Source organism: Arachis duranensis, chromosome 1 (assembly GCF_000817695.3).
Source record: "Arachis duranensis cultivar V14167 chromosome 1, aradu.V14167.gnm2.J7QH, whole genome shotgun sequence".
Classification (NCBI taxonomy): Eukaryota; Viridiplantae; Streptophyta; class Magnoliopsida; order Fabales; family Fabaceae; genus Arachis; species Arachis duranensis.
This window is the reverse complement of record NC_029772.3, coordinates 825,983-840,891: the sequence shown is the minus strand read 5'-3', so window position 1 is coordinate 840,891 and position 14,909 is coordinate 825,983. Positions and strand designations below refer to the sequence as shown.

Here is a 14,909-nt window from a genome sequence, read left to right as displayed (position 1 = left end):
GATAAAGATCGAAGTAAAACTCAACAGGAAAAATATTTAGATTTGGTGACAAATTTCAAGGTTACTTGAAAATTAATGAAATTTTCCATTCAGTTATAATTAATTTTATTGGTATATTTTTTTATGTAAAAACAATTACTATAATATAATTAAAAGGTTTTTAAAGTTTTAGATAAAAAAATAATGATAACTAGAAGCGAACAAAATGAAAAATTCTACCATTAGTTTTAGTGGCCATATAAAATTGCGACAATAATTGCTGCTAAAAATTATAGGATTCATAGCTATTAAATTTTTTTTTGTTTCCTACGGTATCTCCCATCCCGACAAAACAAGGACTAATCTGTCGCGGTACTGAGTTTTATTTAAGGATTTGTCGTTGGCTAATAGATTAGTGCATGCATAAAGCGGGATTCGAACCCCAACACTTACTTAAACAGACTAGTGATTAAAATTTTTATTATTAACACTAAAATCTTTTAGCGATAAATATCTGAGAGAATTTTAGTACCCATCATGACTACATTACAAGGGGATGGGGAGTAACCCACTACCCATGTGGAACCGTAAAGAAATGCTTAGGGCAACCTTACTGTAGAGAGCGTGATCCATTGAATATTTTTTTTGTTACATCACTACATTTTCTTTTATGAGCCCAATTAGTTGCATTTTGTTTTATATTAGTTGTAGATGCTGACCCATTAAAGTTGGAAGGTGAGGCCCAATAAACCCTAAATAATATGAGCTCACAGCCACCCTTAGGACTCGCAAACCCTAAATAACAGGTGCTCACAGTCACTCTCATTTCTCTATAAATTGCAAAATTGGAGAAGCCGATCTCAATTTTTATCAGCTCTGGATAGGCGAAAACCCCAAATTCGATTGATCCGTTGAGATGGTTCTTCGATCTCTTTGTTCTCTCCTCCCTCTCATCGCCTTTTTCTTTTTCCTTCTATTTTTATTTGATTGTTTTTATTCTTTCTGAATAATTAATATAGTTTTGTGCAAGTTTTGAACGAACACGATGAGTGTTGTGTGGTATTCTCAGTGATGATTAAATTATTGATGACGAGTCCGATATCCATTCTTAACAAAACTGACGACAAATCGAGGCATTTGTCTGAGAGGATTCCACTCTTCCATTTCCTTCTGCTTTTGCATTTTCTTTTTTTTTTTCTTTTCAGTTTTTCTTTTTCTTTTTTAAATACCTTTTTTTCGTATTTCTTTTCCGGCATGATGAGGAATATGTTTATTGTCATCTTATGATTATTCATGTGATGAAAGACAATCCTCCTACTCATTCTGAATGCCATTTTATTTTAATCTCTATCATTTTTATTGGATAATATCTTTCTATGAACGCTTCAATTAAGATTCTGTGATGTTTTAGTTTCTTAGTACTTTAGAAACCTTTTTTATTATAAGTTTATAACATGTTGATTTATATCAAATTTTTAGTTTCTATGAACGCTTTAATGTATTGTTCTGTATCAAATCCTTTAATGAATAGTTTTATCAAAAGAAGTGTGTAATTGTTTTCTAAAAATGATTGAAAAAGTTACCATTTTGTATGATTCTAACAATAAGAAAAAATATTATTTTTCGTTTTGGTTTAATATAAATATCCTAATATTTGGACATATGTAAGTATAATACTTTTCAAAATCACTCATTCACAAAAATAATGTTATCATATTTTTTATTTTTTAAATTCAATAGTATTCATAAAATAAAGGAGCACTTTTCAATTCTCATAACACAAATTTATTATTTAAAATACAACATAATACACAAAGCATGTATGATTTTATATAGACAGAGTTTGTATGTTTTGTCATCAATCTTTTAATAATTAAATATCTCTTTTGAATATTTTTGGTAATTTTTTAAATTTTTAATATTTTTTAGTAAATAAATTATTAATATTTTTAATTCAAACTTTGCTTCTTCAATTTTTTAATCATGTTTTCAATTTTTTAACCATGATTTATGAAGATTTTAGTCCATGTAAATTGATTTAAAATTTTTAATCAACATTGCTTCCTTTAAATTAAACTTTTAGAATTAATCATTTCAAGTATTTTTTTTAATTTGTAAAATGATTTGATTTACAATGTCATTTTAAATATATTTGTAATTTGGTTAGTGGAATATATTATTATGGTATTTTGTAAAACTTAAAAACAAATTTTAAAATAAAAATTGAATTCAACTTTCAAAATGTATCAATTTAATATAATAAGAATAATATATTTAGACTTATATATTTTATTAATTTATGAATCTGTTAAATTTTGAAACTATTTGAAGTCTTCTATAAAGATTCTCAAATTATATATAAATTTGACCATATTTTTATATCTTTAAATTAATTGAATTTATATAAGATAAAGAATTTTTAATTTATATACAGAATAAATTCTAAAAAGTAATTATCAATTTGATATTTCTATTCAATTTTTATATCTTTATTGAATTTCTATTTTATTTAAAATAATCAAAAGAATATCTCAATTACTGACCGAAAGAAAGAGAAAGACCCAATCCAGATCATATTGAAAGATTTTCTTCCTTCAAAAAGGTAAAATCTAAGACGAAAAAAATCGACCTTCGACCCTTCGAGTATTACAAGTTGTATGAAGAAAGATTATAGAAGTAGAGCTTTAAAAAAGATATAGAAAGAAAAAAATATCTTAATGCTGCAAGGAAAAGAAAGGAAGTATGAAAAAAGATTATAGAAGTAGGGTTTGAAAAAAGATATAGAAATGAAAAAAATATCTTAATGCCATTCTAATAGCAAGGAAAAGAAATGAGGTATGACAAAATTTTTGATTGAGCCTTACTATGAAAACTTACTAAGTGATAACTTTCACAATGGGTAATCCTAAGCCAAATTTTCTTTTTGGAAAGGAAAGAAACATTAAGAAAGAGAGAATAAAAAAGGGATAAAGAACTGTCTAAATTTTCTTTTTGGAAAGGAAAATAACATTAAGAAAGAGAGAATAAAAAAGGGATGAAGAACTGTCGACTTAAGGTTTTGAATATTAGTCAGATTAATAAACATCTAAATGTTTAGATGCAACAATAAATTGTTTTTAACAAGTGGTTTTGGAGATTGATTAATTGGTACCATTTTTTTCATAAAATAGATTGAATTTGTTTGGATACAATAAAATAATGTTATTAAATCTAATGAACGCATTCGCTTTAATAAGTCTATTTTATCAGAATCTTAAACTTATATGGCTCAATTCTTTAGTGTTTTTTTATTTCTCATGTATTTATATTATTTAGGGCGAACACCCTTGCCCTTTGTTATTAAAAAGAAACGTTCAAAAAGTAAAGTGGTGAAATTGAAAAACACAAATTTGATGTTGAAAGAATTTCAAAAATGACAAAAACTGGGAAAAAAAAAAGATATCTTTGGAAATCGATACTTCTTATTATCTTTTTGCAAAAAAGGGTAAGAATTCAAAGAAAATCAACGAAACCGAAGATAAAAAGTTATCGGTATCGAAGAAATCCTTTGTAACGATTTTTTTAGATTTGTTTTTAAGTTTTACAATATACCATAACAATATACCCTCCTTAGATATAAATTCTTCTTAGCCAAATTGCTTGTGTTACACAACTTGCTACTGTTATATATTTTGTTTCTGTTGTAGAGAGATAAAATATTGATTGTTTCTTTGAAGACCATGAAATTGCACCAGGACCAAGATGAAATATAAATCCTGAAATATTTTTTCTTGTTTCTATATCTCTAGCTCAATCACTATCAGTGTAACCGACAAGATTCACTTCATTAGTATTTTCATAATAATACCATCATTTAAAGTATCTTTGATATATTGAAAAATTCGTTTTACCGCTTGCAAATGGTTGGTACAAGGTTCCTCTATGAATTTGCTAAGCAAACCAACTCCAAACACAATATTTGGTTTGGTTGCAGTTAAGTACCTCAGACTTTTAATCAAGTTTTTGTAATATGTAGAATTTATTGTTCTACCTTTATCTTCTCTCAACAATTTGAACTTCTCTTCTACCGAAGTAGAAATTAGTGTTCAGTGTTTCCTTCTAAACGTGCCTCACTTTAGTTTAATGCAATGACTCTAGTGGAGAAGAAGGGTATAGCACTCATAGTGGAGAATAAGGGATGAACTAGGACAAAATATATAGGCCAAGCTTTGTTAATGTTGCAAGTGTGAGGAGTGCATGAAGTTAGTCCCACATCAAAGAAAGCAAGGAAGAGTGAGGAGTTTATAAGATGAAAGACCCATTAACTTACTACCTTAAGGTTTTGAGTTGGATGTGGTGTCTTCGCATCTTATGTTATTTCACTTGATTCCTCTCCGAAATCTTTCCGTTGGTTGGGAGCTCTCCACGGGTGACCCAACAAGTGGTATCAGAGCTGATTGTTAATCGGTCTGGTGGTTTTAGATTATTAATATTGCAAGTGTGAGGAGTGCATGAAGTTAGTCCCACATCAAAGAAAGCAAGGAAGAGTGAGGAGTTTATAAGATGAGATACCCATTAACTTACTACCTTAAGGTTTTGAGTTGAATGTGGTGTCTTCTCATCTTATGTTATCTCACTTGATTCCTTCCCGAAATCATCCCTGTGGTCGAGAGCTCGCCACAGGCGGCCTAACAAGTGATATCAGAGCTGATGGTTAATCGGTATAGTGGTTTTAAGGGGTGTTAAAGGTGAAGCATCGAAAGTCTTATCGGCAAAGGTGGTTTGAGTTACGGTGTGATGGACAAATACTCATGGTGGAGGAGCTAGAAAGAGGGGGAGTTGGTACTTGGTGTGGAGGCTCACATATTTGAGAAAGAGATTATTAATGTTGCAAGTGTGAGGAGTATGATAGGTATTATAGGTATGTATAGTATGATTATCCACACCGACAGAGTCTTGCAATTGAGTGGTATGGTATGCATTATTCACATCCGGATGCTTCCAAGCAAATTCGTAGTTGCTAGCATTGGCAAGGCAGGAAAGAGCAGTCGCCCTCTTCAATATTGGGATCCACCAGCTTGATTGTGTAAGTTTTGTAATTAATGGCTTCCACTTTGTACTCAGCTTCCTTTGGTAACCACAACATGGCAACATCCTTACACATTTTAGCTAGTACATGCTGATCCCGCAGTTTTTTAGGTCACCTTTCAATTGAAATGGATGGCTTATGTTGCTAAGTTTGCTACACTTTGAAATGCAAGTTTCTTGGGAGAAGCACAAGCTTTTCTTGCTCCCTAATACCATAAACATCATCAACACCAACCAACTACATGCTTTCGAAATCATCTCCGCTTCTTGGCTTATATATGGTTTATGTATTTTCTCTAAAAATTCAACTAGTCAGTGTTTTCTTCTAAACGTGCTTCACTTTAGTTTAATGCAATGGCTGTAGTTGAGAAGAAGGGTATAGCACTCATAGTAGAGAAGAAGGGATGAACTGGGATAATATATATAGGCCAAGCTTTGTTAATATTGCAAGTGTGAGGAGTGTATAAAATTAGTCCCACATCAAAGAAAGCAAGGAAGAGTGAGGAGTTTATAAGATGAGAGACCCATTAACTTACTACCTTAAGGTTTTGAGTTAGTTGTGTTGTCTTCTTATCTTATATTATCTCACTTGATTCCTCCCCAAAATCTCTCCGGTGATCGGGAGTTCTCCACGGGCAGCCCAACAAATGGTATCAGAGCCGATAGTTAATCGGTCTGGTGGTTTTAAGGGGTATTCAAGGTAGAGCATCGAAAGTCTTTCCGGCAAAGGTGGTCCTGGCGACAGTGTGATGGACGAATACTCATGGTGAAGGAGTTAGAAAGTGGGGGAGTTGGTGCTTGATGTGGTGGTTCACACTTGAGGGGGAGATTGTTAATGTTGCAAGTGTGAAGAGTACATGAAGTTAGTCTCACGTTAAAGAAAGCAAGGAACAGTGGAGAGTTTATAAGATGAGAGACCCAGTAACTTACTACCTTAAGGTTTCGAGTTGGATGTGGTGTCTTCTCATCTTATGTTATCTCACTTAATTTCTCCACGAAATCTCTCCGGTGGTCGAGAGCTCTCCACGGACGGCCCAACAATTGGTATCAGAGCTGATAGTTAATCGGTCTGGTGGTTTTAAAGGGTATTCAAGGTGAAGCATCGAAATTCTTCCCGACAAAGATGGTCCGGGCGGCGGTGTGATGGACGAATACTCATGGTGGAGGAGCTAGAAAGAGGTTGAGTTAGTGCTTGATGTGGAGGCTCACACCTGAACAGGAGATTGTTAATGTTACAAGTGTGAGGAGTGCATGAAGTTAGTCCCACATCAAAGAAAGCAAGGAACAGTGAGGAGTTTATAAGATGAGAGACCCATTAACTTACTACCTTATGTTTTTGAGTTGGATGTGGTGTCTTCTCATCTTATGTTATCTTACTTGATTTCTCTCCGAAATCTCCCCGGTGGTCCGAGTGGCAGGGTGATGGACGAATACTCATGGTGGAGGAGCTAGAAAGAGGGGGGAATTAGTGTTTGATGTGGAGGCTCTAACTTGATGGAGAGATTGTTAATGTTGCAAGTGTGAGGAGTACTTGAAGTTAGTCCAACATCAAAGAAAGCAAGGAAGAGTGAGAAGTTTATAAGATGAGAGACCCATTAACTTACTACCTTAAGGTTTTGAGTTGGATATGGTGTCTTCTCATCTTATGTTATCTCACTTGATTCCTCCCTGAAATCTTTCCGGTGGTCGAGAGCTCTCCACGGGTAGATGGACGAATAATCATGGTGGATGAGCTAGAAAGAGGGGGAGTTGGTGCTTGATGCGGAGGCTCACATACTTGAGGGAAAGATTGTTAATGTTGCAAGTATGAGGACTATGATGGGTATGATAGGTCTGTATAGTATGAATTATCCACACCTATGGAGTCTTGCAATTGAGTGGCATGGTATGCATTATTCACATCTGGCTGCTTCCAAGCAAATTCGTAGTCGCTAGCATCGCTAAAATTGAATTAGTAGAGCAAGTGGCGAGGCAGGGAAGAGCAGTCGCCCTCTTCAATATTGGGATTCACCAGCCTGATTATGTAATTTTTGTAATTAATGGCTTTCACTTTGTACTCAGCTTCCTTTGGTAACCACAACATGGCAACATCCTTCCCACATTGTAGCTCGTACATGCTGATTCCGCAGTTCTTTGGGTCGCCTTCCAATCGAAATATATGGCTTATGTTGCTGAGTTTGCCACACTGTTAAATGCAAGTTTCCTGGGAGAATCACAAGCTTTTTTTTCTCTCCTTAATACCATAGACATCATCAACACCAACCAACTGCATGCTTTCGAAATCATCTCCGCTTCTTGGCTTTTATACGGTTTGTGTATTATCTCAAATAATTCAACTAGTCAGTGTTTCCTTCTAAAAGTGCCTCACTTTAGTTTAATGCAATGGCTATAGTGGAGAAGAAGGGTATATCACTCATAGTGGAAAAGAAAGGATGAATTGGGAAAATATATATAGGCTAAGCTTTTTAATGTTGCAAGTGTGAGGAGTGCATGAAGTTAGTCTCACATCAAAGAATGTAAGAAAGAGTGAGGAATTTATAAGATGAGAGACCCATTAACTTACTACCTTAAAATTTTGAGTTGGATGTGATGTCTTCTCACCCTGGGGTCGGGAGTTCTCCACGGGCAGCTCAACGAGTGGTATCAGAGCCGATGGTTAATCGGTTTGGTGGAATTAAGGGATATCGAATGTGTAACATCGAAAGTCTTCCCCGACAAAGTTGGTCTAGGCGGCGGTATGATGGACGAATACTCATGGTGGAGGAGCTAGAAAGAGAGGAAATTGGTGCTTGATGTGGAGGCTCACACTTGAGGGGAGGATTGGGGGAGTTGGTGCTTAATGTGGAGGCTCACACTTGAGGGGGAGATTGATAATGTTGCAAGATTGTTAATATTGCAAGTATAAGGAGTGCATGAGGTTAATCCCACGTCAAAAAAACAAGAAAGAGTGAGGAGTTTAAAAGATGAGAGACCCATTAACTTACTACCTTAAGGTTTTGAATTGGATGTGATGTCTTCTCATCTTATGTTATCTCACTTGATTCCTCTCCGAAATCTCTCCGGTGGTTAAGAGCTCTCCACGGGCAGCCCAAGAAGTGGTATCAGAGCCGATGGTTAATCGGTCTAGTGGTTTTAAGGGGTATTCAAAATGAAGCATCGAAAGTCTTCCCGGTAAGGCGGTTCGGGCGGCGGTGTGATGGACGAATACTCATGGTGGAGGAGTTAGAAAAAGGGGGAGTTGGTGCTTGATGTGAAAGCTCACACTTGAGGGGGAGATTGTTAATGTTGCAAGTGTGAGGAGTATGATAAGTATGATAGGTATGTATAGTATGAATTTTCCACACCTACGGAGTATTGCAATTGAGTGGCAGGTATGCATTATTCACATATGGCTGCTTCCAAGCAAATTCGTAGTCGCTAGCATCGCTAAAATTGAATTTGCAGAGGAAGTGACGAGGCAGGGAAAAGAAGTCGCCCTCTTCAATATTGGGATCCACCAGGCTTATTGTGTAATTTCTGTAATTAATGGCTTCCACTTTGTACTTAGCTTCCTTTGGTAATGACAACATGGCAATATCCTTCACACATTCTAGCTCGTACAGGCTGATCCTGCAGTTCTTTGGATCGCCTTTCAATTGAAATGGATGGCTTATGTTGCTGCGTTTGCCACACCGTGAAATGCAAGTTTCTTGGGAGAAGCACAAGCTTTTCTTGCTCCCTAATACCATAAACATCATCAACACCAGCCAACTGCATACTTTCAAAATCATCTCTGGTTCTTGGCTAATATATGGTTTGTGTATTATCTCTAATAATTCAACTAGTCAGTGTTTCCTTCTAAGCGTGTCTCACTTTAGTTTAATGCAATGGCTGTAGTGGAGAAAAAGGGAATAGCACTTATAGTAGAGAAGAAGGGATGAACTGGGACAATATATATAGCCCAAGCTTTTTTAATGTTGCAAGTGTGAAGAGTGCATGAAGTTAGTCCCACATCAAAGAAAGCAAGAAAGAGTGAGAAGTTTATAAGATGAGAGGCCATTAACTTACTACCTTAAGGTTTTGAGTTGGATGTGGTGTCTTCTCATCTTATGTTATCTCACTTGATTCCTTCTCGAAATCTTTCCGGTGGTCGGGAGCTCTACACGGACGGCCCAACAAGTAGTATCAGAGCCGATGGTTATTCGGTCTGGTAGTTTTAAGAGGTATTTAAGGTGAAGCATTGAAAGTCTTCCCGGTAAAGGTGATCCGGACGGCGGTGTGATGGACGAATACTCATGGTGGAGGAGCTAGAAAAGGGGGGAGTTGGTGCTTGATATGGAGGCTCACACTTGAGAGGGGGGAGTTGAGGCTCATACTTGAGAGGGAGATTGTTAATGTTGTAAGTATGAGGAGTGCATAAAGTTAGTCCCACGTCAAAGAAAGCAAGAAAGAGTAAGGAGTTTATAAGATGAGAGACTCATTAACTTACTACCTTAAGATTTTGACTTGGAGGTCGTGTCTTCTCATCTTATGTTATCTCACTTGATTCCTCTCCAAAATCTCCCCACTGATCGAGAGCTCTCTACGGGCGGCCCAATCAGAGCCGATGGTTAATCGGTCTGGTGGTTTTAAGGGGTATTCAAGGTGAAGCATAGCGTCATGGAATACCAATGTGAATATGAGTCTTTTTCTTTTCAAAAGTCTGGTTGCTATGTCAAGCTAATTGCTGCCACATCTGCACGCTTACCTCCCCATGTTTCATATGTCGATATTCACAGGTCCTTGGCTTACGGATTTGAGTTGTCGTGGTTGCACCTTAACTACCATTAGCATTGTAGATCCAGAACTTGCTACTTCAACCGCACCACTCAGAATCCCTCCTACTTTTTTCATTGTGACGCTCTCTTCAAAATTTCAATCCATTGCGGTAAACAACTACTCATTCTCTTCTTTCTGTCTCTCTTTTTAGTATTCTCTTTATTGCGATAAACAACTACTCATTCTACATATAAATAACTATTTTTTTCTATTGTAGGAATTTGAAAATTCTTTCAGAGATTCATTGAAGGTAAAAATTATTATATTTCTTCTCATCTACATCCGCAGAATTTAAATGTTATTATATTTAGTACAGAAAATAAAATTTTGAGAAGAAATATATTATTTTAAATTCTAAAAACAATTTTATTAGATATAATTATTATAATTTGTCTTTATTAAAAATATTTTATTTAATTTAATAAATTTACTTAATATAGTTTTTCATAAAAAAACATAATAGAATACTTAAACAAAAAGCTAAAATAAAAAATGTGAGTGAAATAATATCTAATTAAAAAGCTAAAATTATTTGTAAATAATGCAATCATAATAGAATACATAAACAAAAACATTTTAGTAGTACTAATTTGACTTTTTTCTTCTTCTTCAGATTATGTGTTTTCTTTTATTCATGAAGGTAAGATGTTAAATCTTTTATTTATATTTTATTTAATCTTTTTTAAAATAATAAGTAATTTACTTTTTATGATGTGTCAAATTCTATTATGTTGAACTTACATTTTAGATAGAGCTGGTGGCACCGTCGGTGTGCTTTTATCAACTTTCTGGAGTTGTGGAGTGCTGCAGAGTTAGAAAAAACGAATCAAATTATAAAAAAATTAATTACGGCTCAATTTTCAAGATGTACACTCAAATAAAAAAAATATACCCAAACAATAACGAAATGCATCCGAATATTTTTTTTCTCACCTCTCTGTTGGGGGATGGTTCAAATGGTGGCACAGGACTTGCTAATGCTGTCTTAGATGAAGGCAGACATAGTTGAATTGGAATTCTAAACAAGACAAAAATAAAACGTTAAGAAAGTCCTTTAAAATAGATTATTAGAAGGTTGAAATTTAGTTATAAAATGTATTAAGTGGTTGAGAGGCGGTTGAAAAACGATCATCTATTGTTGAGCTGGGTTACTCACCAATTCTTCTTCCCGACTCAACCCCCCAAATAAGAAGACAATACACTCAAATAATAACTAAATACACCTGGAAAGGCTCTTTTTTTTGAGAACTTATGTGTTGCAAATTTTTTTTCTATGTTTTTTTGAATAAAACATTAAAGGGCTCTTTGTTCTAAAAAAAATATATACAGAATTAGAAGAATATGATAAAAAAAAAGAATTTAGAAAATAATATTAGAAAAAAAAATTACATGCAATCCGAAGGTTTGTTTACACTACTTTGATCCGTCTGTCCTTGAAACAAATGATCAGTCTCGTTTGCTAAATTTACCTCCGACATTCTAAGTATAGAATAAATATCATTCATTAAAAATACTATTTAATTAAATAATCAAAACTCTATCAATTAACGCAAGAATAATAACCAGCAACCAAAACACCTTAAAAAAGGTAAGATACACCCAAATTCAACATACCCTTGTGTGACAGCCTCTTCATTTGTTTTTTTCTTTTTTAATTGTCTTAAAAATTCTTCTATTGTTTCAGTTTCAATTTCAATTCTGACAGTTCATTCAAAAGTACATGTTAACAAAATATAGTTTTGATTACAGAGTGTAAGATAACTTTAGAAAGTATCTTACCCATCATAGGAATGAATTTCTTCTTCTGAAGATGAATTCTCAATTATGTGCTTTTTTTTGGATTGTGTCCTGAAAATAAAAAAATTATGAATCAGACAAATACAACAATATTGATGATGAGATGCTCTCGAAAGCAGTGCATACTTTTTGGTGGGAGTGTGAATTTTTTTCTTTGATATATTTTTTAATTGGCAACGATTCTTCACTCCTGAAATTAAATAAGAAATCATCTGTTAATACATTAAATTTTGATAGAAACAGGAAAGAAAGTGATGATAATTTCAGAATCTTATTCATCATTGGATTCACTTTTGCTTTTTGAACTGGAATCCTCTAAAATCTGCTTCCTCTTTCTGGATTCCATTCTAGAAAGCAAATAATCATTAGGAAAAAACATCCTAAAACTGACAAAATAGACCCAAAAATTCTACTTACTTTTTAGCCGTCCTTTTGGGTTGTTTTCTTCTAGGTTCCTCTGAGTCTTCTTCCGACTCAGACTCAGAGGAAAATCAACTTCAGTCTCTGATGGATCACTCTCAAACGTTGAACTTAGCTTTTTTTTTCTTTTCTTCTTTCTTTTCTTTTTTTTTCATTTCTTTCAATTTCTTTTTTGTTTCTGCCATCTTGACGATGCCCTGAAACAGTAGAAATGTTAGTTTACAACATCTACATAAATAAAACACATCCAAATTAGAGAAGGTATTCTGTTCGCTTATCAATATGACCATCTATCTCTACTCTCATCCTTGCAACCAGCTGCTTTCTGTTCCAGTTGCTAACCCAGGGCAGTCCAGAGTTTTCTTTTCCTTTCTTGTCCTTGTTTTTTACTAGATGAAAATAGATTATCATCAAGGTACAGAGGCATCCGTCGATTGATTTTTTCTTTTTCAGACGGTAATTTGTTATGCCTTTGATGATGAAATTTAGCACATGAGCTCTGCAGTTGCCCTCCGTTATTTTCTTCATCTAAAAAATTCGAGCTATGTGCACGGGAGATACTTTGCTTATTGTAGTTGGCAACAATTACGCCATCTGAATATAGAGGATGAAAATCCTCTTGAACATCAGGCGATCTTGTTTATTTTTAACACCAATACTCATCATGTCATCGGTCAGCTTCTTTAGAGTGTTGCTCTGGAACCTTCTAAATCAGTTTGTTCTCTTCAGAAAGATTCTTATAACTCACTTTATCAGGAAATAGATCTCTTACAAAAAAGAAAACAATTTTTTACTTGAAATAAACCTAAATATCACTCATATTCACCTAAATATGACTCATATACACCTAAATTTATTACCTGATTAAATGAGATCATAATAAGATATTACAAAGAATATATTATAGAGAATGAAACTATAGAGATTTTCTGTAATCAGTTACCTGATGCATTGAGGCCCAAGGGTAGCCCCTATTATTTTGGGTTTAACTTTAAAGGAACCATAGTTTGTTTCCAGTGTGTTTTTGCCCAATTTAAAGGAGTTAGCCAACTCCTTTAATAGTTTGTGAGGCACATTCATTGCTTGGATGTGCATGAATCCACCCAAATTTAATTCACGAACGATCACTTTTTTTGACTCGCTCATCTTTTTAAAATTTTCACTCAATAGTCTGATGGCACACTTCAAGTCTTTGATTTGCTGTGATCAAAACAAAATTATAGTCATTTAAATAGCTTACATTGTATTTTTTTTCACTTTGGTTCTTGGTTGTCATTTACTGCAAGAAAAAAGAAATAATGTCAATACATAAAAAATACACCTAAATATCAGAGACATACACCCAAAAATCAATCACGTACATCCAAATACCAGCCTCATACACCCAAATTCAGTCCTATACACATTTTGTTTTTTTCAATTAAATGAAATTAAATGAGTTCAAAATCATATTCAACTCGATCAAACATACCTAAAATGACATTATACGAGTTAAGAATGATATTTAAGTTCAAAATGCCACTAGAAGCACCGGTAACATTCAATACTGACATAAACACCCAGAAATGCGCTATACAAAATGTATATGTATACAAACTTACTTAAAAAACATCCAAATATGCACAAAAAAGAATTTATATGTATACACCCAAAAATTATTTCACTATAAGTATGTAAAACAGCATAAATGACTTGAAGAGTTTCATCAGAACAATAATATGAGATCTAAACCAAGAACAGTAAAACAGAGAGAGAAATACGACGATATAGTACTTCGATTTCGAAATCAGAAACAGAAATGTGAAAAACCTAGAAGAAAAATAAAACAGTACCTTGAATAATGTTTGTTCCTTCTTTTTGGTCTTTTTTATAGAGATTTGTATGTTTTCTTCTTGATTTCTTCTACTTTTCGCGAGGAGTTGGACGGTTTCTTCAGAGTTTTGTTTGGTTTTGAACGTGGTTTGAATCTCGAGGGTTTGGGTATTAATTGAGGAAGAAGAGGAAGAGTCTTTCATAATAAGCGCGCTTTGGAAAAATGAAACGGTTGAATAAGGCGCGTGGTTTTTAAGCTCGAGTGTAAGAAGTGTGGTGCGCGTCATTTTTGTTGGGTTTAAGCCAATTTGTAGAACTTGTAAGCCAAAGAGACTTGTATACGTAGCAGACCTTAAAAAGTTAATAGTGGTAAAAAAGTTTTTAATCTAGTTTAATAAATTCAATAAACAAACTTAATAATAGTGAAGAAGTTATTAATTTTAAATTTAGATTTTTAATAAGAGATAAATTAATTAAAATTGATATAAATAATAACAAAGTATATTAATTTTTAATTTTTTGATCCGTCCAAATTATATTATTATTTTTTTATTATTTAAAAAAATTATATTTTTATACTTATAAATATCAATATCTCATTTATGTTTACAGCGTAAATGAGAATTAATTATGAATATATTCAATTGGTTGAATATGTCAACTCCCATGTATTATAATTAAAGTAATACTATACATTTAAAATTTTTTATGAATTAAATTCAACCAAATTAAATAATAAAATTTGGACTAATATTAGTCATAACTTATTTTTGTTATTTTAAATTAATTTGGTTGGATTTGATTAACAAAAAAACTTAAATATATAACATTATTCTTATAATTAATTCGTAAACGAGGTAAATAATATGACACAAAACCATATATTATATCTAGATTATCTTACGGATAAATAAAAGTATAAAACATTTAAAATGTTTATTTAAAACAAAAACTCTAATATTTTACACTAAAATTAAAAGATCATGAATTCAACTGGAGTTAATAAAATAATTTTTTATAAATAAATAAATAATAAA

At 33.3% G+C, this 14,909-nt stretch overlaps 2 non-coding genes across 2 annotated transcripts; both read left to right on the top strand.

Moving 5' to 3' along the window:
• The first annotated feature begins 1,042 nt into the window (after positions 1–1,042).
• Positions 1,043–1,129, top strand: LOC127742586 (small nucleolar RNA SNOR75). Its single transcript, XR_008003929.1, has one exon. It is a non-coding gene; the product is annotated as a small nucleolar RNA SNOR75 (small nucleolar RNA).
• A 99-nt stretch (positions 1,130–1,228) lies between these two features.
• LOC127742551 (small nucleolar RNA Z105) lies at positions 1,229–1,306 on the top strand. Its single transcript, XR_008003897.1, has one exon. It is a non-coding gene; the product is annotated as a small nucleolar RNA Z105 (small nucleolar RNA).
• The last annotated feature ends 13,603 nt before the right edge of the window (positions 1,307–14,909 follow it).